The sequence below is a fragment of the Mustela putorius genome, unplaced genomic scaffold, assembly GCF_011764305.1.
Source record: "Mustela putorius furo isolate JIRA1106 unplaced genomic scaffold, ASM1176430v1.1 tig00537227_pilon_pilon_pilon, whole genome shotgun sequence".
Classification (NCBI taxonomy): domain Eukaryota; kingdom Metazoa; phylum Chordata; class Mammalia; order Carnivora; family Mustelidae; genus Mustela; species Mustela putorius.
The window spans coordinates 21,333,603-21,361,438 of record NW_025422368.1 but is presented as its reverse complement, the minus strand read 5'-3'; the positions used below and the strand labels follow the sequence as shown (position 1 = coordinate 21,361,438).

Genomic DNA, 27,836 nt, shown 5'->3' with positions numbered 1-27,836 from the left:
TCATTGGCTATTTCTATATCTTTGGAGAAAGGTCCATTTAAATTCATTGCCAATTTTTAAATTGGGTTATTTGTATTTTTATTGTTGAGTTGTAAGAATATTTTATGTATTCTGTATACTAGTTACTTATCAGATATAGGATTTGTAAATATTTTCTCCCATTCTGTGGGATGCCTTTTTACTTCATTAGTGGTGTCCTCTGAAGCACAAAAGTTTTACATTTTAGTGAAATTTTATTTATCTAATTGTTTTCCTTTGTTGCTTGTGTTTTTTCCTTTTTTGGTCATATTTAAGAAACTATTGCCTAAGTGAATGTAATGAAGATTTGTGCCTAGGTTTCCTTCTAAGAATTTTATACTTTTAGCTCTTACATGTTAGTTTTTGACCCATTTTAAGTTACTTTTTATATGTGATGTGAGGTATTCTAAGAATTTTATATGTGATATGAGGTATTCTCAGAATTTTGAATGTTCTACATTGCTGTAGGTATTTTGAATAGTCTATATCTTAAATACTCTGAGTTATCTCATAAAGTAATGAAGACTTTCAGTTAATACATAGACCTATTTGTGTAATAGTCAATTTTATTTTCCTCTCTCTTAAAAATATAAAGAATAAAAAACTCATATTTTTTAAGCTTTCCCCTTTTGGCATTTTTCTTTTTGGGGTATATACTAAATAGTAGATCTGGTTGTAATATGTTTCTTAGTCTCCACTACAGTACTCTATTGGAAGACAGATGTGATAATATTTTTAGAAACTTGCTCTAGAAGATCATTACCAAATATATTTTTTTCTAGATGTAAAGGTTATTTTTATACCTATAAGAGTCAAATAATTGAAATGGAAACCCCAGACCTCCTTAGTCAGGGTAGATGCTAAGGAAGGACAGAGTCCTTAGTGTCTGCTTTAAATATTACTTGGAAATTTTTTTAAAGAATGAATTATTTTAAATTTGCTCTTTTACCATGGTTACATCAGTAGCTTTGTGGAAATATCCTTCATTAGCAATAAGACTTTCTTTAAATGTTTTTTATGTAACTCACAGTAAATGACTTCAGTATATTCCAAAAATGGACATATCATTCTATATTTAATTATTTTCTTTTTGTTTTAAAATTTTTTGCTTTAAGTGGGTTCTAAATTGATTTATCTTGCTTGAGTTTGTCTAATATTTGGGTTAGCTCTAGCTCAGCTTATTGGCTAAATCCGAAATAGTGTATTTTCCTCTCTCTTGTGGTTAATTTGTAATACTCTTTATAATAAGTAACTATTATATACCCAAAGGATATTTGGTTGTATTAAAGGAGCCATTTATAAAAAGTTGTTATTTCTCTAAATGTGAGTTTCTATATGGTTTCATTTAATCATTTGTATTCTCAGTTTCCAAAGTGAACTAAATGGAAAATTTTATTTAAAAGTGGGTATTTTAGCCTAAAAGAACAAAAATTATTTGTGTACTTGGCAAAAAGACATAAAGATACTGTTTATCTGGATGAGGCAGCAACTGGTGAATGTAAGATAGTGGTTTTTTGAAAGTTTTATCAACATGCCATTCATTGTTCTCTCATACTTTCTGTCAGGCTCTCCTGTGACATTAACCTTGACACTGGTCTCTGATCCACAGTGCAAATCGTAGGTTCTGGGACCGATTGCCCTGTGAAACTACCCCAGTAGAAAGAAAGTAATGTAAATGCCTAAGAGATGGAAAGGAAAGAGTAAATAAATACTTAAGCTCTCAACTTAAAATGTGCAGGACATTTGCTTATTTGCTTTGTCAATATTAAAGAATTTCATGTTACAGGATATTAGCTGAGTTTGAGAGGCCTTAAAAGGCCCAAGTAAGATATTAAAATCAGTTAATATTTAAGAATCTGTAAGAGCCTTTTCCCTTATTTTTCAAGGCATATGCTAATCATCAGATGGAATCAAGAATTTCCTCTCATGGAGTACTATTCCATAGTTAAGTAAAAGATAGGATTTCCTTTGAAGTATATGATCAGTGCTTATTATAGAAGAACTGACGAGGCATTCATTATTATTATTTTTTTTTACCATGTAGAAACTTGATTTAATGGTTCATAAAGATGACATTTTTTAAGCTATTGTATTGAATATAGTGTTTCCCTAGGACTATATTTTTGTTCACTCTTGGTATAGCATCCATTATTTTATTTAACCAGTCAACTCTTTAATTTAATTCAAATTCTCTCATTCACTGAATAAATTTGCTCAGTGAGCATTTATTGAGTAGTAAAACCAGCAGCGGGACTGGTTCCATGTTACTCCCTGAGAGAGAGAGAGAGACCCTTGGGTTATTTCAGGGCTTAACAAGGAATTTGATAAGGGTATAATGGGCCACTGTATTCAAAACATAGATTTTCATGAACTCCTATACTGTATCTTTGTATTCCCAGTTATACTATAGGCATTCAATTACATTTTTGTCAAATTGAATCAAAGAATCCTAGAATGTTGGACTTGGAAATGTGTCTAAACAGCTAATAGAGGTGCCCCAGGGATTGCCAAAAGGTAGGGTGATGAGGCAGATTCCTGGGAGTTCCCTACTTATATCTAACTAGAATGTCCTTTCTTTTATCTATTGGACTTCTGCATAAAGTTTCATTTTATAAAAATGTGTCTACTGCTAAAAAATATTAGAAAGTCATTGATAATTCAATTGTCTCCTTTACAAGCGAGGCTGTAAATATTTTACCATAATTTAAATGAATTACAAAATTTTTTAAAGATTTTATTTATTTATTTGACAGAGATACAAGTAGGCAGAGAGGCAGGCAGAGAATGAAGAGAGAGGGAAGCAAGCTCCCTGTTGAGCAGAGAGCCCGATGTGGGTCTCAATCCCAGGACCCAGAGATCATGACCTGAGCCGAAGGCAGAGGCTTAACCCACTGAGCCACCCAGGTGCCCCTGAATTACAAATTTTTTAATCGTTCTGAACAACAGATATGGTTTAGATCATGTCCCCTACCCTGTCTTTCTCCCCCCGCCCCATGGAGTGTGTGTGTTGGGGGGCTTATTATTTAAAAGAGAAAAAGTGTGGGAGCCCAGTAGCCTAAAAATAATTTTCTCAAGAAATGATGAAGCAATAAAGTACAAAAGCCTTTGAAGATCTCTAGCAAGCTATGTCAGTGTCTGTAATGTGAAGCTGCTTGAGGTCTCTTCAGTGCTGTGTGCCCTCACACTGTGAATGAATTCATTAAAACAATGCAGAATTCATCTGGGGCAGGAAAATAAGGAAACTAATTTTTAAATGACTAAAGACTGAGAATACGATTCTCTCTTAATTTCTCTGGCCTAACGGAGAACACATACATATGCTAACAGCTCATCTCTAACATTAAAAATAAGTTAGAACTGACAACATGCACAATCGCATCAAGGCTTGTCAATTAAAAATCAACCCAAGAAAGATGTTTTGGTATTACTGAGACTGTCAGCGTCCATTGAAAGTGAAAAGAGATCCAGAGAGCAAAGCATTGATTAATGTTGAAATCTCTGTTTTAAAGAAAGCAAAGTTGCCTCTTTCAGGTAACTTGGCATTGGTATCAGCTGCCTTCAGGGGGATACTTCCAGGTGATCAATCTGATTATGTGTCATATACTTAAACTTTGGATACCCAAGGTGTAAGCCAACAAGATGGATTCAGATATATGAGATCTAAATGTCATGAGAGGTATATCTCTCCTTTTCAAAGCAGAAGATTATAGAAAACACTGGAGTAAGTGTTTTTTCTACAACGGAGACTGGAATTCTTTTTTTTTTTTTTTTTTTTTTTAAGTCCAGAGAATGGAATGCAATTCTCTGATGGACTTTTCGTCTTCAATTTTCAAGACTATTTCCTCAGCTGAAAATTTCAAAGGCTTGATTGAGAATAAATGTTATTTACAAATTCCAGAAGCCTGTGAGCTACCTTTTCTTTACAAAATGACCATATTGACCCCAACTGAGTATTTTGAGCTCATGTGTCTCTCAAAAATGTAGATGAAATTAATTTTGGAGAGGTCAGCTGAGGCCACATGATGGTTTAAAGACACAGTACAGATGTAATGAAATGAAGGCAGTCTTCATGATGCATTGGGACATGATAGGCCAACCAGGCCATTTTAGTATGAAAAAGTCAGGACAGTGAAGGGCAGCAGTTGGGTAGCCTACCAAACCAGAGGAAGTGGCAACCACAAGCAACTGTCATTAGTCTTTCGTAGACAGAAAGAGAATGGCTGCAAAGTTGGCAAGGAAGGAGTTAATAGGGAGCGAGGAAAGGATGGCACACTGCAGCCACAGAACAAGGCATTGTGAGGCAGGATGGGGAGAAAGGCGAAGAACAGGTGCGTGGCCAGGAATGGGGAAGCTGAACTGTGAAACGAGGGATTCGAATATATAAGACACAGAACATTTATCCAGATGGAACTGAGGAATGGAAGCCATAGGTGAATGAGGAAGGGGATGAATCAGTGTAGACCCTCTCCTTGTACTGTGTTCTGTCATAGGAGAGGGGAAACTGATATGAGGGAAGTGCTTCATACAATGAAAAAGAAATGATCACCTGTGCAAGGTATTTGTTTAAGAGTTTCAAATGAGTGCTATACATGGCTTGCTAAGAGAAGCTATCTCGTCCTTGTTTCTTAAATACCTTCTAATTCTATTTAGTGCATGACTATTCCCCAAAGAACAATGCACCTTTGTTTGCAGAACCATCATCTTTAAATTTCTTGTTAAGATCAGTTTGAGTTTTATTTTGTACCCTCCTCTAAGGTGATCCTTTTGTTTATAACATTGCATTGACCTATAACAAAGCCTAAAGCAAAACAAGGTCTACTGTACTCTTTCAAATTCTGCTTTCTACAGAGGCAGCTACTTTCAGCAGAGTGTAGCTCTCCATTTCTAAATCCCATGCTTATACACTGTTGCACTTCTGTTGCACACACACACACTGCCTGGAAAAAGAATAGGCATTTTTTCCCATATGAACTGTAGACTTGCCCTTCGAGCTCTCACTGGATGGAATTCCACTGAACAACTAGAAAGAACACTACCCTGGTTTCTCCAAGAGTTCTTTTGATGTGTGGCACTGGCCCAAATAGATCCAAAAATCAGTTTGAGCAGAATTTAATGCTCGTAAACCTGGACCCTGGACACAAGTCTCCAGCTTTTCTGGAAGAAATTTTAGATACTACTTGCTAATTTGGATGGTGTTATTGTTATTCAGAGTTCATCCTTCTAATTTGAGTCACATCTGTGACTGCATAGCTGAACTGGGAGCCTCAGCATTAAGCTCTATCTTCATTTGCTCAGGGGACACATGGTGTGTGTAGGAGCCATCATGCTTTGTTTTTACAAATCAAACTCTTAATTAATTACTGAACATACTGCAATTCACTAATCAAGCTGTATTTTTTGAGACATTTCTGACTGATAAATATCTAGTCATCTGGCTTTGCAATATATCCCCTTGTCCTTGCTTTAGACAAAAATGGTGGGAGTCATCGGAAATGTTTCTTTTTATATGTGATTTGTTCTTCATTGTGCGTGAGGTTGGAAGAAAACAATTTCCCATAGAACTTTGTATTCTTCTGGTCCACATTAAGAGGCAGTGTTTTTAAGTCAAAGGGGGCACTGTTTGCAAAACCATAAAAGACTCAGGTTCAGATTCTGGCTTTCCCATTTCCATCTGATTGAACTCTAAATCTCCGTTTCTTATTTGTAATATTTGTTTTGAAAATGAAATGAGAAAAAACAACAACAACACATAAAGCGCCTACTACTTTACTGTCAGTGAAGTATACAATCATTCATTCTCTCCCACAGATATTTATGGAGTGCCTACAATTTCCTAGGCTCTTAACCTGGACAAGACAACCGTGGGCAGGATAGACATAGTACCTCTTGACATGAAGCTTATACTCTGGGGGAGGGGGATACATGATAAACCAGAAACAAGTGACATAATTGCATGTATCTTATAATAGCTCTTTATTTTTAATGAATTATTGTGTATATGTTTTCATTTTCCACTAGATGGGAAGTTTTGTGAGGACATTATCTTATACCCTTTTCAGTATTACCATCACTGCTGTACATTTTAGGAAACATATCTCTGTTTGGTCAATTAGTGAACAAGTATAAACGAAGAATAGTATAGAGCAAAGGCTAAGAACAATGAATGCCCTGCCCTCCTATTTCCTGGGTTCCAGTCATGGTACAGCCAGTCTCTGTGCCTCACTTCTCCCACAGAAAAAAATGTGGATGACAAATACCTGCATATTATCGTGTTCATGCAGATTCAAGGAGTGGTTTCACATAGAATATTTAAGGACAATGGCATATGGCAAGCGCTCAATAAATGTTAGCTGTTTTTCTTTAACTAGAGAGCTACTTCTCAATCTGAACTCTATAAACAAATGGGAGTTCTTGGGAATGCACCCAGAAGTCTTCTATTTTGTGTACGAATTTTAGATTTTGTACTTTCATCTTGACAAAATTAAAAAAAAATATATTAAAGTTAGCTTATTTTGTAGTAGCTGCCAAGCAGTTTCAGTGCCCATTTGCCCTTACGCCTAAAGTTGTTCAAAGTGGTCCTGTGACATGACAGTGTGTGACCTTTAGTTTCTCAAACTGGGGTACCATATTTTAGGGAGTTTAAAATTTTTCAATATTGAAAAATACTATTTTGAAAGATTTTATGTATTTATTTTTCGGAAAGAGAGAGAGCGCACAAGTAGGGTGGGGTGGGGGAGCGGCAGGCAGAGGGAGAAGCAGGCTCCTTGGGAGCCTGATAAGGGACTTGGGACTGGATCCCAAGCACCCTGAGATCATGTCCTGGTCCAAAGGCAGACGCTTAACCGACTGGGCCACTCAGGTGTCCCTGAAGAATGCTATTTTATAGCATCACTTGTGTATCATAGACCATAACGTAAATGGTTACAATGCACAAATCATGTCACTGAACACACACACACTATGGTCATCATTCATGACGCTTCTTAATTCTTTTGAGTTCTCTGCCTTCAAGGCACAAGGTACATGGTAGGATTTAATTTCTTGGCCTTGTTTGTGTTTGGATGTTGAGGGGGACCTGTGACTCCTTCTGCCCACTGAGTGATGAGCAGAATTGACATGTGTTACTTCTTCTTCTTTTTTTTTTTTTTTTTGACGTGTTGCTTCTGTGCCAGGGTGTTTAATTACTGGTCAAGACCTTCCAGAACCCACTTTTTCAAGTTTTAGCTGTTCATTGGCTGCAACCCTGAGCTTCCCTGCCAACTTACATTGGACACATAACGTGCATGAGAAATGAGGTATTTGTTGATTTAAACTGTTGAGATTTGCACATTGTCACCATCACATTCTGACTAGTAGTTACCCTAATTGCACCTATTGTGTCTAAGACATGATGATAGTTGCTGTGTAAATCAAAAGTCAGCCAGTTTCCCGGCACAGTCTTTCCTCTAAGTCTATCCCCTGCAAGATGATATTCTGAGAGCTCCGATAACGTAAGCCTTCTATTATCTTAAACTTTCACTCTTGTTCCTTCAGGTTCGGGTTACTCTCCTTCATCGATGAAGACAGTAATAAAATACTTACACAAATATCTACCCTTCTCTCCAGATGCTATGTAAATAGTAAGGATTTAGGCCTTTTCCCCAAAAGACGCAGAGAGCTGCATGGTAGTATTGCTTGGCAAGATCGTCTCTCCCAGCCAGATGTGCTACTCCCAGGGCTGGATCTCTGTGGAGTGGCCTACCAGTGGTTCCTAGCAGCAGTTTGAGCCAGATCCAGAGAGCAGTGGTTTCTGTTAACAGTGGTTCCTTGATACTCTACTTCCTGCTCGTGGTTCTCAGTAAAGCCTCAGAGATCCTTCAGAAGTCATATTTGCTTCTATTGCTCTCAGTCAGTCATAAGACCCAACTGAGTCCACTGGGGCCAATTTGATGTTCTTTAAAAGATCTTTTAAAGAATTACCTATAGTCTTGCTCTGGCAGCAAGCTTAGGTCCAGTAAGCTAGTGGGAAAAGCAAATGGTCTTTTTGCCTTTATTATCATGCAGTCTAATAACATCTCTACTCTGCCCTATATTGAAACAAGGGCCCAATGTCCTATAGGCTCTTCCTTTTCTCCAAATTAATTGTCTAATTCCCTCACAGATATTCTTCCAAGGGGTTGGAGTGTATATCCCAACGTTTTCTTGTGGCAGGACCTGAAATCAAAGAAAGATTTGATCACAACCAGAAAATGTACTTCATAAACCACCCCCTCCCATATGTTCAGTCCAGATTAGGTACTTTAAAAAATTTCCCCCAAGACATAAATAAAAAGAAGTCTAGCTCATATTTAAAACTCCAAAGCATGAATTTTGAAGTGAGATACTTTCTCTTTTAGCAACATTTAGACCTTATGCAACATTGATTAATACATTCAAGCATTTTTTTTTCAGTATATGCAAATAAACCACCCTATTGAACAAAGGGGGGAAAGTGGAAAGAAAGAAGACTGGAGCATTTTATGGGAACATGATCATGAAGGATTTGTAAGGTATGTCAAAAAGTTTGGATCTATCCTAAGGACAATGGGAAGCCATTAAAAAATTGGTGGGTGGGTAATATGGTAAGATTTTCATTTTCAAATAATCGTTCTGGCTATGGCAAGATGGTGGGGTCAAGACTGGGAGTGAAGATAGAAATGAGGATGTTTCAAACATCCAGATGAGAGAGGATGGTGGCTTATGACTTGAAGAGCAAGAAGGAGTTTTAGTATGGAGGCACTAAATTGGCAGTCAGCCTAGACATCCGCATTGAAGCCCCACAAGAGGTTGATAACACAAGGATCATATGGGGAGAACAGGATTAAGAACAGAAGCAAGAAGAACATTGATCTTTAAGGGCCTGGTAGGAAAAGAACTGTGAAGGAAACTAAGAAGTATCAGAAGACAGATACACTAGGAAAATGAGGTATCACAGAGCATAAGAGCTTATTTAAAAAACTAGTGGTATTAAAAGCTTCCAGATCGCTTCTCAGCCTTTTGGCTAAGATCAAGTGTAGTATCTGTTCTTATCAGTTTAATATCTGATACGTCCTCTATCTGAGGACAATATATTAAATGGATTTTTGGAGCAGGGAGATGGAATAGGAGCTTGCTCCATCCACTCCACGCATCGACCTGGTATTGCAGTACTTCCAGGAACGGTGCACCCCCCTTGGGGGCAAAAAAAAAAAAAAAAAAAAGCTTCCATATACTGGGGACCAAAATCTTTCTATTAGATTTCATAACTAGAAGGTTTCTGTTGGAACAAACAGTGTCAGTGGACCATGGTAGGAAAAAAATCACATTGTGGTCAGTTGATAAGAAAAGAAATGTAAGTAAATGAAGAGAATACATATAAATAATTCTTTCAAGAAACTTGCCTTTGACAGAAAAAAAAAAGAGAATAGGTGGAAGGAGATATAGGCTAAAGGAATTTTTCTTTGGTTTTAAAGCTAGTATTAAGGAGACTACAAAAAGGGAAAGGTAGAAGCCCTAAAGGAAGCAGATAGAAGGGTTTTTTATTTTTATTTTCATATTTTTTAAAGTTTTTATTTAAATTTCAGTTAGTTAGTATAAAGTATAATATTAGTTTTGGGTGTACAATTTAATGATTCAGCCCTTCCATACAGCGCCCAGCGCTCATCACGGCAAGTGCCCTCGTCACTCCCCATCACCTACTTAACCTGTACTCCTCCCCTCCTCGCATCTGGTAACCATCAGTTCATTCTCTAGAGCTGAGTCTGTTTCTTGATTTGTCTTTTTTTTCCTCTCTCTCTCTTTTTCCAGAATCAGTATCTTTATATTTGGATAAATACCTGTCAGTGTGATTGCTGGATCATAGGGTAGTTCTATTGTTAACTTTTTGAGGACCCTCCGGACTGTTTTCCAGAGTGACTGCTCTAGTTTGCATTCCCACCAACAGTGCAGGAAGGCAGATGAAAGGGTTCTGTTAAAGAGACAAGAAGGAATGGGATCCAGGGCTTGGGTCGAGAAAAAAAAAATTCAGATATTGAGAACATCTCTTCTATTGTAACTAGACAGAAGCAGAAAAAATGGCTATGAAAACAGCTAAATATCTAGATTTTGTAGTTGTGCAGTTAAGGAGTTCTCATGTCTTGGCTATTTTCCTTTTATGGTTGGAAGGCAGATCCTCTGTTGATTTTGAGCGAGGAGGTTGAGACTGGAAATTTGAAGAGGGACAATGGAGAATCTTTGAAATTACTATTGTAAAGAATTAGAGCTGATGATGAAAATATAAAAGGCTTCTTTTCCAATATTGAAATGGTTATTGCTCACAGTTGGGAGGTTAAATGAGGTGATATATGGAAACTTATACAAGATTGGCCTAACATGACTCAATAAATAGTAGCATCACCATTTTCCTTCTCCTGTTTTATACCACAATAAGACTTCTAGCTTTTATGTAGACCTCCAGCTCTTCCTTATAACACTTTCATCTGTTTTGTTTCTCTTATTTCCTCCTTCACTCCACTTCCAGGCTCTTGCTTTTATCTCTTCGCTTTCATCTTTTTCAACCCTTTCTGCTTAGTAGTTTTACATAATGCCTTCTTGATACTATCCCTCCTAAGACGGCCTGGCCCCAGCATATCTCTTTCTGATTTTTCCCCTATAGGACAGCTCCTCACCTCTGTCTTGAGCTTATCACCAGAATTCAAACAATACTGAGTCTAGGAAAATCCACGAGCATTCTGTAGTTTACCAAAGCTTATTTGCAAGTGAAATCATAATAACAACTATTCCTAATCATATAATTCTATGAATATAAATAGATTAGAGTTTCAGATTTAATCCTTTATAATATAGGCATACCTTGGAGATATTGTGGGCATTTCCAGACCACCATAATAAAGTGAATATTGTAATAAAGTGAGCCAAATGAGTTTTTGGCTTCATGGTGCATGTGAAAGTTATGTTTACACCATACTGTGGTCTATTAAATGTATAATAGCATAATTTTTTTAAAAGACAGTATACATAGCTTAATTAAAAAGTACTTTATTGCTTAAAAATGCTAACCATCATCTAAGCTTTCAGAGTCCTAATCTTTTTGCTTGTGGAGAGTCTTGCCTCGATGCTGATGGCTGTGAACTGATCAGGGTGGTGGTTGCTGAAGGTTTGAGTGGCTGTGGCAATTTCTTAAAATAAGACAACAGTGAAGTTTTCTGCATTGATGGACTCTTCCTTTCACAAACAGCTTGTCTGTAAGCAAGGAATGCTGTTTGATAGCATTTAACTCAAAGTAGACCTTCTTCCAAGATTGAAAGCAATCCTTTCAAACCCTGCTTCTGCTTTGGCAACTAGGTTGATATAATATTCTAAATCCTTCCTTGTCTTTTCAATAATCTGCATAGCATCTTCACCAGGAGTAGATTCCCTCTCAAGAAGCCACTCTGTTCATCCATAAGAAGCAGCTTCTCATCCATTAAAGTTTCGTCCTGAGATGGCCACAGCACAGTCTCTATTTCTTCAGGTTCCACTTCTAATTCTGGTTCCTTTGCTATTTCCACCTCACCTGAAGTTACTTCTTCCACTGAAGTCTTGAACTTCTCCAAATCATCCATGAGGGTTGGAATTCTTCCAAATTCCAAATTCCTGCCAATGTTGGCATTTTGACCTCTTCCCATGAATCAGGAATGTTCTTAATGGCATCTAGAGTGGTGAATCCTTTCCAGGTTTTTGTATTACTTTGCCTATATCCATCAGAGGAATTCATGGCAGTGATAGCCTTAGAAAATGCATTTGTAAATAATAATTCTTAAAGGGGCACCTGGGTGGCTCAGTGGGTTAAGCCTCTGGCTTCGGCTCAAGTCATGATCTCAGGGTCCTGGGATTGAGGCCCGCATTGGGCTCTCTGCTCAGCAGGGAGCCTGCTTTTTCCTCTCTTTCTCTATGCCTGCCTCTCTGCATACTTGTGATCTCTCTCTCTCTGTTTCAAATAAATAAAAATAACATCTTTAAAAAAAATAATAATAATAATAATAATTCTTAAAGTTTGAAATTACCCCTTGATCTCTGGGCTGCAAAGGGGATGCTGTGTTATCAGGCATGAAAACAACATTCATCTCATTGGGCATCTCCTTCAGAGCTCTTGGGTGACCAGGTGCATTGTTACTGGGCAGTCATACTTGAATCTTTTCTTTTGAGAAGTAGGTCTCAATAGTGGGCTTAAAATATACTTGGTAAACTGTGTTGTAAACAGATGTGCTGTCTTCCACTCAGGTTCTTTTCTTCCTATGATAGAGCATAGGAGAGTAGATTTAGCATAATTCTCAAGGGCTCTAGTATTTTCAGAATTGTAAATGAGTACTAGCTTCAACTTAGGGTCACCAACTGCATTAGCTTCTAATAAGAGAGGCACATGTCCTTTGAAGCTTTGAAGCCAGACACTGACTTCTGCTTTCTAGCTTTGAAAGTCGAAGCTGGCATCTTCTTCCAATAGAAGGTTGTTCTGTCTACATTGAAAATCTTTTGGATAACTTGCTGTAGCTTCTACATCAGTATTTGCTGCTTCATCTTGCACTTTTTTTTCCACTTTATACTTTTCTGTTATTGCGACAGCTTCTTTCCTTAAACCACAGGAACCAACCTCTGCTAGCTTCCAACTTTTGTTCTGCAGATTCTTTACCTCTTTCAGCCTTCATAGAATTGAAGGGTGTTAGGTCCTTATTCTGAGTTAGGTTTTGGTGTAAGGTAATGTTCTAGCTTCTTTGATCTTCTATGCAGACTCTAAATCTTTCTTCATATCGGTAATAAGCTGCTTTGCTTTCTTATCACTCATGTGTTCAGTGACGTAGCATTTCTAATTTCCCTCAAGAACTTTTCCTTTGCATTCATAACTTGACTAACTGTTTGGTGCAAGAAGCCTACATTTTGGCCAGTCTGGGCTTTTGACATGCCTTTCTCACTGAGCTTAATCATTTCTAGTGTTTGATTTAAATGGAGAGTGGTGCAACTCTTCCTTTCTCTTGAATACTTAGAGGCCATTGTAGGGTTATTACATGACCTAATTTCAATATTCTTGTGTCTCAAGGAATAGGGAGGCTCAAGGAAGGTGGGGGAGAGACGGGGAACTGTCCGTCAGTAGAGCAGTCAACTTATTAAGTTAAGTATCTTCTATGGGTGTGGTTTTTGGGGTCTCAGAACAATTATAATAGTAACATCACAGATCACTGATCACAGATCACCCTAACAAACATAATAATAATGAAAAAGTTTGAAATATTGCAAGAATTGCCAAAATGTAACACAGAGACATGAAGTGAGCAAATGCTGTTGAACAAATGGTACCGAAAAACTTGCTCACAAGGCAGGGTTGCTACAAACTTTTGATTTATAACACAACACGATACCTGCAAAGTACAATAAAGTAAAGTGCAATAAAAAAAACTATGACTCTACAATGAAGCCGAAAGCCTTAGAGATGTTTATGGTTCTAGCATGGAAAATGAGGTTGTTATTTTGTCTTCTACATATTTGCTGTTGCTATTCCATATCTTAGGTCAATCTGTCTTTAAAAACCTCTTTTTTGTAATGAAACAAAAACTGGTGTCCTTAATTCTGTCTCTTCCACTGTTTGAGCTGCTGTCAGAGAAACCTCTGCCCATTTGTCTGGTGCCTTTCTCCCCAACTTGAGCTCTTAGCTTTAGCTCATGACCTCCTCTCAGTGCTCTGTGACTGGAATCCTGGGGTGTTTGTAGTCTGAGAAGCTCGGGCAACCATCCTGCCTATCTCAGTTCCTTCTCCTCATTTATTATATGGCTAAGCTTTTCCGTCTCCCACACTCAGGGCCCACTCATGAGCTCCTCACCTGTGAATGATAGGAAACGAAACACTTTATAAATGACAGTGAAAATGCCCATAATAGATGATTACTGCTGATCCAGAACAATATTTCATTAGGTTGTGCATAGAGCAAACCCTAAAATTCATACGGTGCACACCTTGGCTGTTCTTTTGGGGATATCGAGTAAGTGTTTCAATTTGATTATTAAGGCAGTACAGCTTCATCTCTGTTCACTGCACAGGAAATCTTGGGAAACTCCGTTATAACTTCCAAAGTAGGCAAGGCATGTTTTTGAAATCTAGCAGAGGGCACGTGGAGACATGCCAGCAAGATCAGCAGCTTCTCTGTCCCGGTGAAGTTTGTTTGGGAGAAACTGAGGACACAGGTACAAAATGGCAGAGTGAATTTTTTTTCCTGACCAACAGTGCTGCTCGTTAGCAGTTTGAAAGGACGCCTAGATCCAAAATAGTATTAAACAAGTGTTTCTTCAATATGAGATCATTATGTTTCTCTTCTAAATCCAAATACTAATTGCAACCTTGCTGTGAGCGTACAATATTAAGGCCATCATAGCCATGGCAACAGAACGGAGCTCAAAGTGCAGTCCTATCTGCACAGTGTCTCTGGTCGTCTGGGCGGCAGACAAGCACTTTCTTACAACATCTCTAATGTTCAACTCCAAAGAGGGGATTGCATTGCATACCTTTAGGCAGTTTTGCCATACAGGTTCTGTTATCTTTGAACATTTTGTGTATCTCTATAATTAATTTCAGTACAGGATGGCTTGTTAATCCATAGATGAAAATACAAGCACAAATTAAAATTTCAACAGGCACTTTACAATGGCCATTTACATTTCAAAATTAAGCCCATAATAAAACTTTTGTGTACTTATAATTGGACTGATTTTTAACACCCAATGATAAACATCTATGTAAATAGCCTCCCAAAGATTTTACACTTAAGAAAAAAAGCACTTTAAATGAGCTGCTTAAAGTCACCTTCTCTGCTTTGCCTGATAATTGCAATGCAAAATAATAAACAGCACAGGGCAGGAGTACAACACTTCTAGGATGATAGGGTGCCATTTATATGAAGATAATTAGGCATTTAAAACCTACCAATACCAATTTTAAAACCTACCAATTAAAAAAAAACAAAAACAGTGTGCTTACAGTAAACTCATTGAAATAAATTTCCATTTGCCTTTGCTGTGCTTTCATTACAAATATGACCACAGCTTGTACAGCTCCAAGGACTCTGCTTTTATGTGTAGGAAGTGAGGTGCAGATTAGGAGTTCACAACCCAACCTATCTTTCTGTAAAAACAAAGAAGTATTTTGTAGAGATTTGCTGTAAACATATGAACCATATGCCATTGTTAAAAAAGAAAGGAAACAGTTGTGTTGGCGGAAAGACTTGTTACTATTAGAAAGACTGATGCTTGAACAGAATTCCATACTCGCGTTCTCCTGGATTATGCTGAGAAGAGCGAAGGAGACAGTGGGATCTGCTATCAGTGTTCAGGGGCAGGTGCATGTGGGCTGTGCTGTCATAGTTAAAGAAACAAAATTTGTTTCCTCAAGAATTTACCTGAATAGACTGAACTGTGAAAGCAAGAAAGAGGCCCCAGTGGCTTTCCCAGAAAGATAAAATGTATCATTTAGACTGCAAGAAGATGTTAACACTTGAGCAGTGAAGAAATTCCTAAACAATAGCCAAACTGTGGAAAGAGCCAAGATACCTTTCAACAGATGAATGGATTATGATGCGGCCCATACATACAATGGAATCCTACTCAGCCATCAGAAAGGATGTGTACTCAACTTTTGCATCAACATGGATGGAAATGGGGGAGTTATGCTAAATGAAATAAGTCAAGCAGAGAAGGTCAATTATCATATGGCTTCACTTATTTGTGGAACATAAAGAATAGCATGGAGGACAGTAGGAAAAGGAAGGGAAAAATGAAAGGGGGGAATCAGAGGGGAAGGCGAACCATGAGAGATTATAGACTCCAAGAATCAGTCTGAGGGTTTCAGAGGGAAGAGGGGTAGGGAGATGGGTTAGCCCTGTGATGGGTGTTAAGAAGGGTACATATTGCTTGGAGCACTGGATGTTATATGCAAATGATGAATCATGGAACACTACATCAAAAACTAATGATGTACTCTATGGTGAATAACATAACACAATAAAAAAAAAAAGAAATTCCTAACAGATTGGTGAGTAGATAATTTTTACTATTTTTAGTGCTACATTCATTCATTCCTTCACTCCTTCCATTATCAAACATTTATTAGTCACTCACTTAAGTATTATACTACATGCTGATAATTCAAATTAGAATTCAGCTCTCAAAGAGAAGAAACACATGTTTAAACAAGTAATTTCAGTAAAACAGGGAAAAATTAGGAGTGAGTCCTATACAAGGTGTAATGGAAGCAGAAAGGAGAAAATGCCTTAATGTGCTATAGAGGAAGATTCCATTGTAAGTGAGGTTTGAACTGCATTTTGAAGGGTAAGCGGGTGTTTGTTGGAGAATGAAGAGGAAAATAGGTAGAAAAGTCTGGGAAGGGCTTTAGAAGCTGGAGACACCAAGCTGTTAAATTTTCATGCCAGCGAGTAGTTATCTCTAAAACCTAGAATGTTCACATGAAGGACAATCAGTGTTTCCCTATTTATCTTTCCATTAAGTTTTATTTCTTCAATGTGGTCTACAAAACCCATCAGACAAGGTTGAGGATGGTGGGGATTCTTGACTTAAATAATCGCAAAACTCAGGAGAATTAGTTTAGGCATTGCTGAATTTAAGAGCTCAGAAGAATCTGTCTCTATTTTTTAATCTGCCTTCCTCATTGTTGGTTCTCAAGGTTATACCCTATGAGCCCTAGCAAACCCAGCAGAAATTTGCATTTGTGTAAGGAATGATTTTTCCCAAAGGAAGAACTAGGATGTTGATCCTGAATTGTTCACCGATTTCCTAGAACCATTTATTGAATAGGCAAAACTGTTTTCTGTATACCAAAAAACTTTTGCAATTAAAAAAAAAGAAAGAAATAAAAAGTTATTATAAAGAGGAAAGTGGCCACTTGTTTTCCTCAGTGATTTTTTTTTTTTCAAATATACACACATGTAGGCTTTTAACACTGTAAAAAAAAAAATCACCATCAGGCATGAAGATGGGAGAAACTGACATTTTCTTTCACTGTGCTTCTCAATGCCACATGCTTTGCCTTGGCCTTTTCTGTTATTTTTAAAATTAATGCATACCAAGTGATAAATAATATATCAGACAAATAAAGAAGTAAATCTTGACGTACTGAAAAAAACTGAACTATTTCTGCAAGCCAAAATATTTGGATATTAAAAATGCTGTAAATATTAATTTAGCAGGAAATAATAAATGGATCCTAGCATGATTTACTTAAGTTATTTTTACATATCCTCATAATTATTCTCCAAAAGAGGAAAATATGGGACAAATTAGAAGTGGAAATTTTATTACAATGTTAATAATAGTTCATATTTAATTGAGATCACATCTTTAATCTTATCTTTCTCCCACCAATGGCTCGTTTTTATTCTTATTATCTTGTTTTCAGTACAGAATTATCACCCACTGCTTTTCAATTACAGAGATGCCCATATTGATTCTACTCTTGATTTTAAATCACAACTGAAAAATTACTCATTTAGTTCTCTAAAGCTGTATTCTGTAGCTAGTTTAAGCTCTTTTAAAAAAATTATGTGGACTCAAAATACAGAAAGATAAAACTCATAAACAGAACTGTTCAGTTATATAAAGCTATTGGGAAACAGACTTTAAATTATTTTAACTCAAATCACTATTAAAATGTAAGAAGACAAATAGTAATCAAAAATGTCATCACCATATGGAGGAAAACTTGATGTCAGTCACAGCATTTATAAAGAACAGGTGGCGCTTAAGCAATCAAAAAACCCTTATGGAATTATACAAATGTAACCTAAATTCCATAGATCTGTAGTAAAGTGATGTACATAAATTAGACAAAAGATCTTTCATTAACACATACATTCTAAGTTGCTTGACTGTGATTTCCAAAGTTTCAGAAGGAACAAAAATATTCTCCTGCACATCACATTGTTTACTTCTACATTTTCTAAGGAAATAATTGCATCCTTTGTTTCCTCTGAAAAACTGGGATTTTTACTTATTTTAAGAGGAAACCACATCTCTAACCACCATAGGTGTTCCATTACCTTCTGTCCGGAGGGTCTGGCAACAGGAATGGGGGCAGGAGATGGATACTGTGTTCAGTCTGGTCTTGCAGTTCATCAGCTGGGTCATTTGGAGTCTGACAAATCCAAAAGTATCCAGCCATTGCTTGTGTTGTCCAGAGAAGATGTTCTGAATCCCCTCAGTCTGAGAGCAGTGCTGAGTGTGCAAATCCTAAACCAGAACCAATTTTTCTGAACTCAAATTTTACGCAATTCATAGAAAGCCATTTGGGGGATAAAGAAAGCTTTTTGGAGCAAGTGAAAATGTTGAAGCAAAGCGATAACTTCAAAATGTTTTGAGGAAGAGCAGATTGATATTTTGAGCTGTGCTTTTGTAGTACTCTCGTAAGAAAATGTCTTTATACTTTGGCATTTTCAAATAATATTGGTGGTGATGCCCATTGATAATTGGAATAAAACTCTCATTCTGAAAAAACATCCTGAGGTTGTATTTCATTTGAGGTCTCCTATCTGACTTGAAGAGAGCAATTAGTGGCTGCAGATTTTCCACTGTTAATAGGTGAGCCTTGTAATTACCTCCGAAAGGAAATTCCCCTTTCTGAGTTCCTCCATATTAATCTAATTTCTGGAATCGACTGAGCAGTGCAAAATCCCAGATGGCGGACTAGAGCGCTACTGACTCAGTTTGTTTCACATTTTTATTCAGAATTCACACAAATGTCAATTTCCACTAGTTTTTTTTTTTCTTTAATATGAGAAGAAATTCAAGGTTAAACTTTTTGAAGAAAATAAATTGAGTTTATTTCAACTCCACAGATATACCGTGCAGAACTCAGGCATAGAGATCACTACTAAGCTGCTTCCATTTTTTATGCATTTTATTGCCGTTACGTCCACTTTCTTTTTAGACTACATTAAAAATATGTTATTTGATTTTGAACCACCTGATTTCTTGATACTTCTCTGTGCTTAAATTTTGATACACCCAACCATAGATTTACAAAGTAGTTGGTATCACTAAAAGTTGTGGAATCAAAAGATAAAGTTATAGGTTCGGTTGTTCCCTACATACAAAATCACTTTAATGATAAGGCATAATTTGTATTAGCATTTCTACATACTCATTCTTCTAGCACTTACTCTATACCTCTCTTGGGATGCTAGCCACTTTCTATTTGAGTTCGTGTACATTTGCATACCTCCAAATGAACTTCTCCTAGTCCCTTGCGAAAAGCATCGGGACCTTGCTTATGTCTCTGCTCTCTACACTGTTTCTCACAGCACCTGGTATGAAGTAAACTCAGTAAGGATCTGTTGAATAAATGAAAGAAAGGATGAGGGAAAATGTATTACGTTAATCTTCTGATCTTTTCTCTAGGGTTCTATTTTTAAAAATTTATCAAATCAGATACAACAATTTCTTCAGTAGTGAGTGGATGTGTTACTCAGCTCCTGATTTGGGGAGAAAACTGAATATTAGTATTTGGGTAAAAATTCTCATATCAGAAATATCTTTATTCATATTTCTATGTTTATTTAGGTGGATTCAGCTTTAACTAATTTTTTTAGTTGGTAAAAGGAGTATACTACTTCCTACCTAATATATTCATAGTAATTGAGGAGATAAGAGCTGTTTCTAAATTATATCAAGCATCTTTAAATACCATTTATGGTGAAGGAAAGATTTGCTTTCCATTTTTTCAGCATATTCTAGGGCACACTGAGTTGTTAAAATATAAAGAAATAAATACAAATATATAAATACAAATTATACAAAACAAATACAGGAAAAATCAGAGATATGAATATATATTCTCCCATGGAAACATGTAACAAAAGCAATAATAATGCTGATATTTATTTAGAGCATATAGTCATTCAGAATGCACTGTGCTAAGTGCTTTATGTGCAGTTTCCAACTTAATCCCAACAATGACCTGATGCTACAGGTAGTATTGTTTTTCCAGGTAAGAACAATGAGGTTCAGAGAGATTAAATAACATGTCCAAAGGTGATAGGTGATGAGCTGCAGAAAAAGGATTCCAAACCAGGTATACTTGACCCAGTGCCTTCATTCTTCCCTTTTCTATATGGTCCCTGTTTGTGAAGCTGATGAAAACACATTAGTGGTGATCAGTGGGGGAATCGTAGCCAATCAAAGACACCTGTGTTTATTTTCTATGTTAAATCTTTTCTTCCTTCCTTCACTCAGAAACGTGGGGCAGTCAGTACCAGTCAGGTGCTGGTGAAATTTCAAATAAAAATCTCTCTCTGGAAATGGACACCGAGGTTAGAGATTTAAGTGTCACCCCCTACCCAGAGGATGTAGAGCTGGTGCTCTCCTAGAAGAAGCAGGAAGAATTTGAATCAATCTGCAAAATAACCTCTTTCTGGGAATCAGGGGGTCTTCCCCCACTGGGTTCAAAGGGCTTCCCTCTCCTTTGTTGTGCAATTTCTAAAGCATTGTGCGATACATAAAGAAAAGACCAAGAACATATCATTGCCTTGGAAACTGCTATGGAATTTGACAGACTGTAGGTTGTTCTGAGCAAATGTTCTGTTGCTGCGCAGAGTCCATGCGGTAGCAATGACTGGCAAAGTGGCTGAGTGCTCGACTGCTAATCTTGATGTCAACTTAACTTGTCATCCCTGCCCTAAGGATAGGGCGGGAAGTTTGTCTTGTGCTTTCTTTAAATAAGGACTTTTGAACTATTTCATTCCCATACTGTCAGTGATGAAATAAAAAGATAAGAGCTGAAGACAAAACGCAGCTCTCTGGAGTCCTTACCCTGAGCTCATGGAGATGGGAATGTGCAACCTATATTTTCAATAAACGAATTCTTACTGTATCATCTTGGGAAACTAGACTCTTCTTTTCTTTAATATCATTTTTTAAAACTTTTTATTTTTTTATTAACATGTAATGTATTTTTTCTAAAAGTAATTGTGACTCTTATGCCACGTTTATGAAAGCAAAAAGGTAAGGGGGGAAAACCTGGATGCAGCATGCCACTCACTGAAGTCCTTTCTAATAAATGGAAAAATAAAACCATGTATAAAATAGGAGGGAAAAAAGTAAGAAATGAAGGTTGGAAGCCAGTCCTTGGGAGTTGTTTACCAAGAAGCAAATGTGACTCTGGCTGGTTGTAGCATTTTATTTATTTGTTTGTTGGTGGAAGCATCGAGAATAAAAATAAAAGTGATCCTTTTGTGATCCTGTTTGGGCCGTGACAGATTCCTTCAGCATTGCCATAGTAACTGAAAGAAGTGCATTTATGAATAGACTCAGATTTCTAAGGCTTGAGTTTCCTGCCAAGAAGAGCACACAGGGTGGAGAAAACAGAGGAAAGTCAAGGCAAAGGGAAAGAAAACAGATTGAGGTGTTGATTTCCAAGCGCTCTCATTCGGAGAGCGTGGGCACATACCAGGTCAAGACACTCTTACCTTTCTGGACTCTTTTCTTCTCCTAAGATTTTGAGATGTAGAGTTAGTCCTCTTTCAGCAGAATAAGTTTAGGTGATTTCTGCAGCTCTTTTTGATGCCAGGAAAGGGAAAACAATACTCTGGATTACCAAAATTTATGCATAAGAGGACGGAGAATTTGCTCCAACATGGTTAGAAAAGGTCATAGAATAGAGACGGCAAACACCAATGCCCATTGGACCAAGAGAGTCAAATTCACACTTACTAAGTGAAATGACCTCGACTAAGGTCTAGCCACCTTGTCTAACTTGTCATTTTGCTGAGTGCCTTGGGAAATACTTCTCTAAATAATAATAGCGACAACAATGAAAGAGCGGGGGTGAAATGGAAATGGACACTCGCTTCTGTCAGGGAGAACAGAGAGTGGTGGGGACAACGTGGTGGCCGGCACAGGCCTCGGATGGGCAGCCACTGTGCGATTCCAGCTAGTTTCTGGCAAGAAGGAATGAGAACTCAGTGTTGCCAGATCTTCCTATTTTTCAAGAGAAGCTGGAAGTCGAGATTGTGTGCAGTCTTCTGATATTTTAGTTATGCTCAAAGATTTTAAAATACCATTAAGCCAAACAAAATATGCCTAGAAATTACATTTAGCTCCTAGATGAACAGTCCCTGACTTCCAGAGTCTGACTCTAAATTCATAGCTGTGTCTCTGGAGCATAAGCCAAGGGTAACAAGGAAGTGGCCAGAGATGAGAGAGGTCCAGGAGATGGAGATGGACAGAGGGGATGGTGTCTTACGAAGCCTGGAAGAACTGTGACCAAACTGAAGGACAGGCGCTACCAGTCACCAGAGCTTGAGGTAGAAAGCAGATGCTTTGGGCTTCACATTTTAATATTCAGTATTTGTCCAGCACCTGATCTGTGTCAGAAAATGGCTGAACAGGAAGTTTTCTTAGGTCACTTGATTCTCCGTGATATATACATATTATATATAATATACTAATAACATTATTATAGTACTATAGGCATATAGCCTATTTGTTTATAGTTGCTTTTTAAAGGCATTTTATTTTTCCCATATTTAAATTCTACATTAATGTAGTCATACTTTACATATTTTTCTAACTTGTTTGGTGGGGTTCAACAATACAATACTTTTTTTCAAGCTTTTATTTTCATTCTAGTTAGCTAAAATTCAGTGTTATATTAGTTTCAGGTGTACAATACGGTGATTCAACAATCCCATACATCACCCTGTGCTCATCATGACAAGTGCCCTCCTTAGTCCCCATCACCTATTCAGCCCATCCCCCTACACCGCCTCCCCTCTGGTAACTGTAGAGAATGGTTTGTTCTCTACAGCTGAGTCTCTTTTTGGTTTCTTTCTCCCTCTCTGTTTTTCCCCTTTGCTCATTTGTTTTGTTTCTTAAATTCCACATAAAAGGGTCCCTGGGTGGCTCAGTCAGTTAAGGATTTGCCTTTGGCTCAGGTCATGATCCTGGGGACCTGGGATTGAGCCCCGAATCACGCTCCCTGCTCAGTAGGGAGTCTGCTTCTCCCTCTGCCTCTGCTGTTCCCATTGCTCGTGCTCTCTCTCTGTGTCAAATAAATAAATAAAATCTTGAAAAAAAATAAATTCCACATATAAATGAGGTCATAGGGTATTTGTCTTTCTCTCAGTGACTTATTTTCACTTAGCATAATACTCTCTAGCTCCATCAATGTTGTTGCAAATGGCAAGATTTTATTCTTTTTATGCCTGAGTAATATTCCACTCTGTGTGTGTGTGTGTGTGTGTGTGTGTGTATGTGTGTATCATCAGTTCATCAATTGATACACACATGGGCTACTTCCATAACTCAGCTGTTATAAATAATTCTACTATGAACATCAGGGTGCATGTATCCCTTTGAATGGGGTAAGTACCCAGGAGTGTGACTGCTAGATTATAGAGTAGTTCTATTTTTAGCTTCTTGAGGAAGCTCCATACTGTTTTCCAGAGTGGCTATATCAGTTTGCATTCCTGCTGATACTATAAGAGGGTTCCCCTTTCTCCACATCCTCACCGACTTCTCTTCTTTCTTGTGTCTTTGATTTTAGCCATTCTGACACCTGTGAGGTGATATCTCATTGTAGTTTTGATTTGCATTTACCTGATGTTAAGTGATGATGAGCATTTTTTTCAGGTGTCTGTTGGCCATCTGAGTGTCTTCTTTTGAGAAGTGTCTGTGCATGTGTTCTGCCCATTTCTTATTGAATTATTTGTTTTTTGGGGTGTTGAGTTTTATATAAGTTGTCTGTATATGTTGGATACTAACCCTTTATCAGATAGGTCATTTGCAAATATCTTCTCCCATTCTGTAGTTTACCTTTAAGTTTTCTTAAAGATTTTGTTTATTTATTTTAAATATTTTTTTGAAATAAAGATTTTAAAGATTTTATTTATTTATTTGAGAAAGAGAGAGAACATGAGTGGCAGAAGGAAAGGGACAAGGAGATTCCCTGCTGAGTGTGGAGCCCAGTACAGAGCTCGATCCCAGGATCCTGAGATCATGACCTGAGCAGGAATCACTTCACCAACTGAGCCCCCTCAGGTACCCCTGTGTGTTTCTGTTTTTTTTTATTACTGTTGTGAACTATGTTGTTATGAATATTTTTCACCCATGCTTCCTATATTAGTCTGGGCTCTCCAGAGAAACAGAAGCAATAAGGTAACTATATATTTATATGTATATATCCAGAAATAGAGATGGGTTTATGGTAAGGAATTGGCTTATGCAATTATGGAGACTGTTAAGTCCCAAGGTCTGCTATCTGCAAGCTGGAGACCCAGGAGGGTCAATGTGTAGTTCTGGTTTGAAAGCTGGCAGGTATAAGACCCAAGAAAAACCAATCATGTTGGACAAAAACAGTGTCTTAACTCAGACAGACAGATAGAAGGAGTTCCCTTCTACTTTCTGGAGGGTCAACCGTTTTGTTCCTTTTAGGCCTTCAATTGATTAGAGGAGGGCCTTCCACAGTAGGGAAGGCAGTGGGCTTTACTCAGTCCGATCTACCAATTCAGATGTCAATCCCATTCCCATACACCCTCACATACACGCGCCTTGAATAATGGTTAGCCTGGTACCTAGAGCCCAGTCAAGCTGACGCATAAAATTAACCGTGGTAGTTTCTGATCCACTTGCGTGGGATTTCCTCCAGGAAATATATAGGGGGTATGATCGCAGAGTCATAGAGTACATGCCCAATACCCTTCAATTTGTTTTCAAAGTGGTTGTACCGATGTACATTTTTTACTAGAAATCTATGAGAGTTGCCTTTGCTCCACATATTTGCCAACCCTTTTTTTTCCCAGCCTTTTTGCCAATGTGTTGACTGTGAAGTAGAATCCTACTGTGATTTTGATATGTTTATGCATAAAAAATAGAAAAATAAACAAAATAAAAATAAAAAATAGAAAAATACCAGCAGAATATGTCCAAAAAATGTAAAACAAAGGAAATAATAAAGATGTGGGTAGAAATCAGTACCATATATATATATATATATATATATATATATATATTTCTAGCTAACATGATACCAGAGTCCCTGACCAGCAGATAAGGCAAGGAAGAAAAAAAAAAAAAAAAGATTCATATTGTTAAGGAAAATAATTGCTATTATTCACATATGATTTTATTGTTTACATAGAAAACCTAAAAGACTCACGGATAACTTATTAAAATTAATAAGAGAGTTTGGCAAATCTTCTAAATGTAAAATTAACATGAAAGTGAATTCTTTTTATTATTTATATAAAAATACCTAGAAAATGCAGTGAAATAAGAAACTACTTAGAATAGTAACAAATTTGTAAGCCATAAAGGAAAAAATCTAAAAAAAGTTCAAAAATTTTAAGTAGATAAAATTTAAATTTTATTTTAAACCATTAAATGAGATCTAAATAGTACAGAGACACATCACGTTCTTAGATAGGGAGACTTAATATTCAATGTATGGGTTCAGTATTATTCCAATCAAATACTTAACAGTTTTTCATAAAACTTGGTACACTGATTCTAAAATGCATATATAAGAGCAAAGGGTCAAGAAGAGCCAAAACACTTTTTAAAAAAAAATTTTTTTAAGATTTTATTTATTCATTTGACAGACAGAGATCATAAGTAGTCAGAGAGGCAGGGAGATAGGAGAATGCACACTCCCCGCTGAGCAGAGAGCCTGATGTGGGCTTGATACCAGGACCCTGAGACCATGACCTGAGCCGAACGAAGGCAGAGGCTTTAACCCACTGAGCCACCCAGGCACCCTGAACCAAAACACTTTTAAAATTACTTTCTCTCCCAGAAATAAGAACTTATTATTACTGAATGTTTGGCATAGTCTCCACTCTGGCTGGTTAAAACTAAGTGTCTCCTTGGAGCGTGTGGGTGGCTCAGTGGGTTAAAGCCTCTGCCTTTGGCTCAGGTCATGATCCCAGGGTCCTGGGATCAAGCCCCACTTCTGGCTCCCAGCCTGCTTCCTCCTCTCTCTCTCTCTGCCTGCCTCTCTGCCTACTTGTGATCTGTCTGTCAAATAAATAAATAATTAATCTTAAAAAAAGAATTAAAAACAAAAACAAAAACCTAAGTGTCTCCTAGATGTATTCCAGCTCTGAAAACATTCCGGTCTGAACTCCCCAGTAGTTATCTTTTCCTGGCCTCCCACCCATCCTATGCATATGCAATTTAATATTCAGTCATAGACTTACAGATCTGTACGTGTATTTCTGGAATTCTTTGTCTACTTAACTACTCTCTGGTACTCTGTCCATCAGATTCCAGCTTTTTTCATCTATCTATCAATCTCTGTCTTTTGAACTCAGAGAGACTACTGGGCTCTTCTTAGGCTCCCCCTTTCTGTACTGTCTCTGGAAAGTACATCTAGATAGAAAGCTTGGAAAGCTCACCTTGTTTATAACCTTCCTCTCAGGGATCTAGTCCTGCATTGCCTGCTGTCCAATATCTGAAAACAGGTTCAAATATTTTGCCCTGTTTTTTAGTTGTATATGGAAGGAGATTTAATATGATACTAGTTAGTCCATGATGACCAGACTCCCATGACTCTGTTGTTGTTGTTTTTAAGATTTTATTTATTTATTTTGAGAGAGAGAGAGCTTGTGAGCAGAGGAGAGGGGCAAAGAGAGAGGGAGAAGTAGACTCCCCACTGAGCAGGGAGACTGATGTGGAACTCTATCCCATGACCCTGTGGTCAGGACCTGAGCCAAAGGCTGATGCTTAACCTACTGAGCCACCCAGGTGCCCTCGTGACTCCTTTTGACACAAACCTAGAAATGCAAAAATTTCTTTGCTAGTTGGTATGAGAAGATATCCCAGGTTAATCTTGTACATTTTGGGCGGCACATCTGGCAGCAGTTTTTTTTCCCTAAGAAGCCCTGGTTCCTTTTATGGGAAATGGTATCTGAAGACCACAATCAGAATGCTGGAGAAATTTATAACTACTAAGTTGTTTTTTGTTTCTGGATTCTTGCAGTTGCCAGAGCAAAAATTTATCTAGATCTGTATCTACAGATACAGCTACGTATAGATATACAATGAATTCACACTATTCTCTCTTGAACCCAGTCTGTCAGGCTTTCACACTTCTTCTCTACCAACACTTACATTATCAAGATCACCAATGTCTTTCTGTTTTTTAAATCCCATCATTGATTCTCAGTCTTCACTTTTTCAATGTAACAGAAACTTTTGACACAGTTGATTGCTTTCCCTCCTCTTTGAAATACTTTGTTCCCTTATCTTCCAGGACACATCATTTTCTACTCAGCATCTCCTCTTGGATAGCCCAAAGGCATCTCATAGATAACTTGTCCAAACCCAGACTCTTGATTTATGGTCTGAAATTTTCTCCTTACATTGTCTTCTTTATCTCAGTAAATAGTAAGTCTGTCCCTTGGGTGTCTCAGGTCAAAACCTTGGAATAAGCCTTGACTCATCACTTTCTTCCAGACCTTCAGAAATCTGTCCATGAAATCTAATCCTCTTGGCTTCACCTTCAAAATAGATCTATGGTTTGACCATCTCTCACTACCCCCATGACTACAATTCTTGTAGAAATCACCATTATTTCCTCAAGTAAATGATTGCAATAATCTCCAAACTTGTCTCTGCATTCCCTACTTATCCCTTAGACATAGGCAGGAGTAGCTCATTAAAATGTAAGTCTCCATAGCGCCACTCAATCTTCAACATCTTCCTCTCCTTACTGATTAAAACATTATCAAAATGACCCATAAGACTTTGCATATATCATCTCTTCTGACTTTTCCTTCTTTTACTGTCCCCTTACTT

General features: G+C 37.4%; 1 non-coding gene across 1 annotated transcript; it reads left to right on the top strand.

Moving 5' to 3' along the window:
• Positions 1 to 9,017: 9,017 nt before the first annotated feature.
• On the top strand, positions 9,018 to 9,208 carry LOC123390089. Its single transcript, XR_006604731.1, has one exon. It is a non-coding gene; the product is annotated as a U2 spliceosomal RNA (small nuclear RNA).
• The last annotated feature ends 18,628 nt before the right edge of the window (positions 9,209 to 27,836 follow it).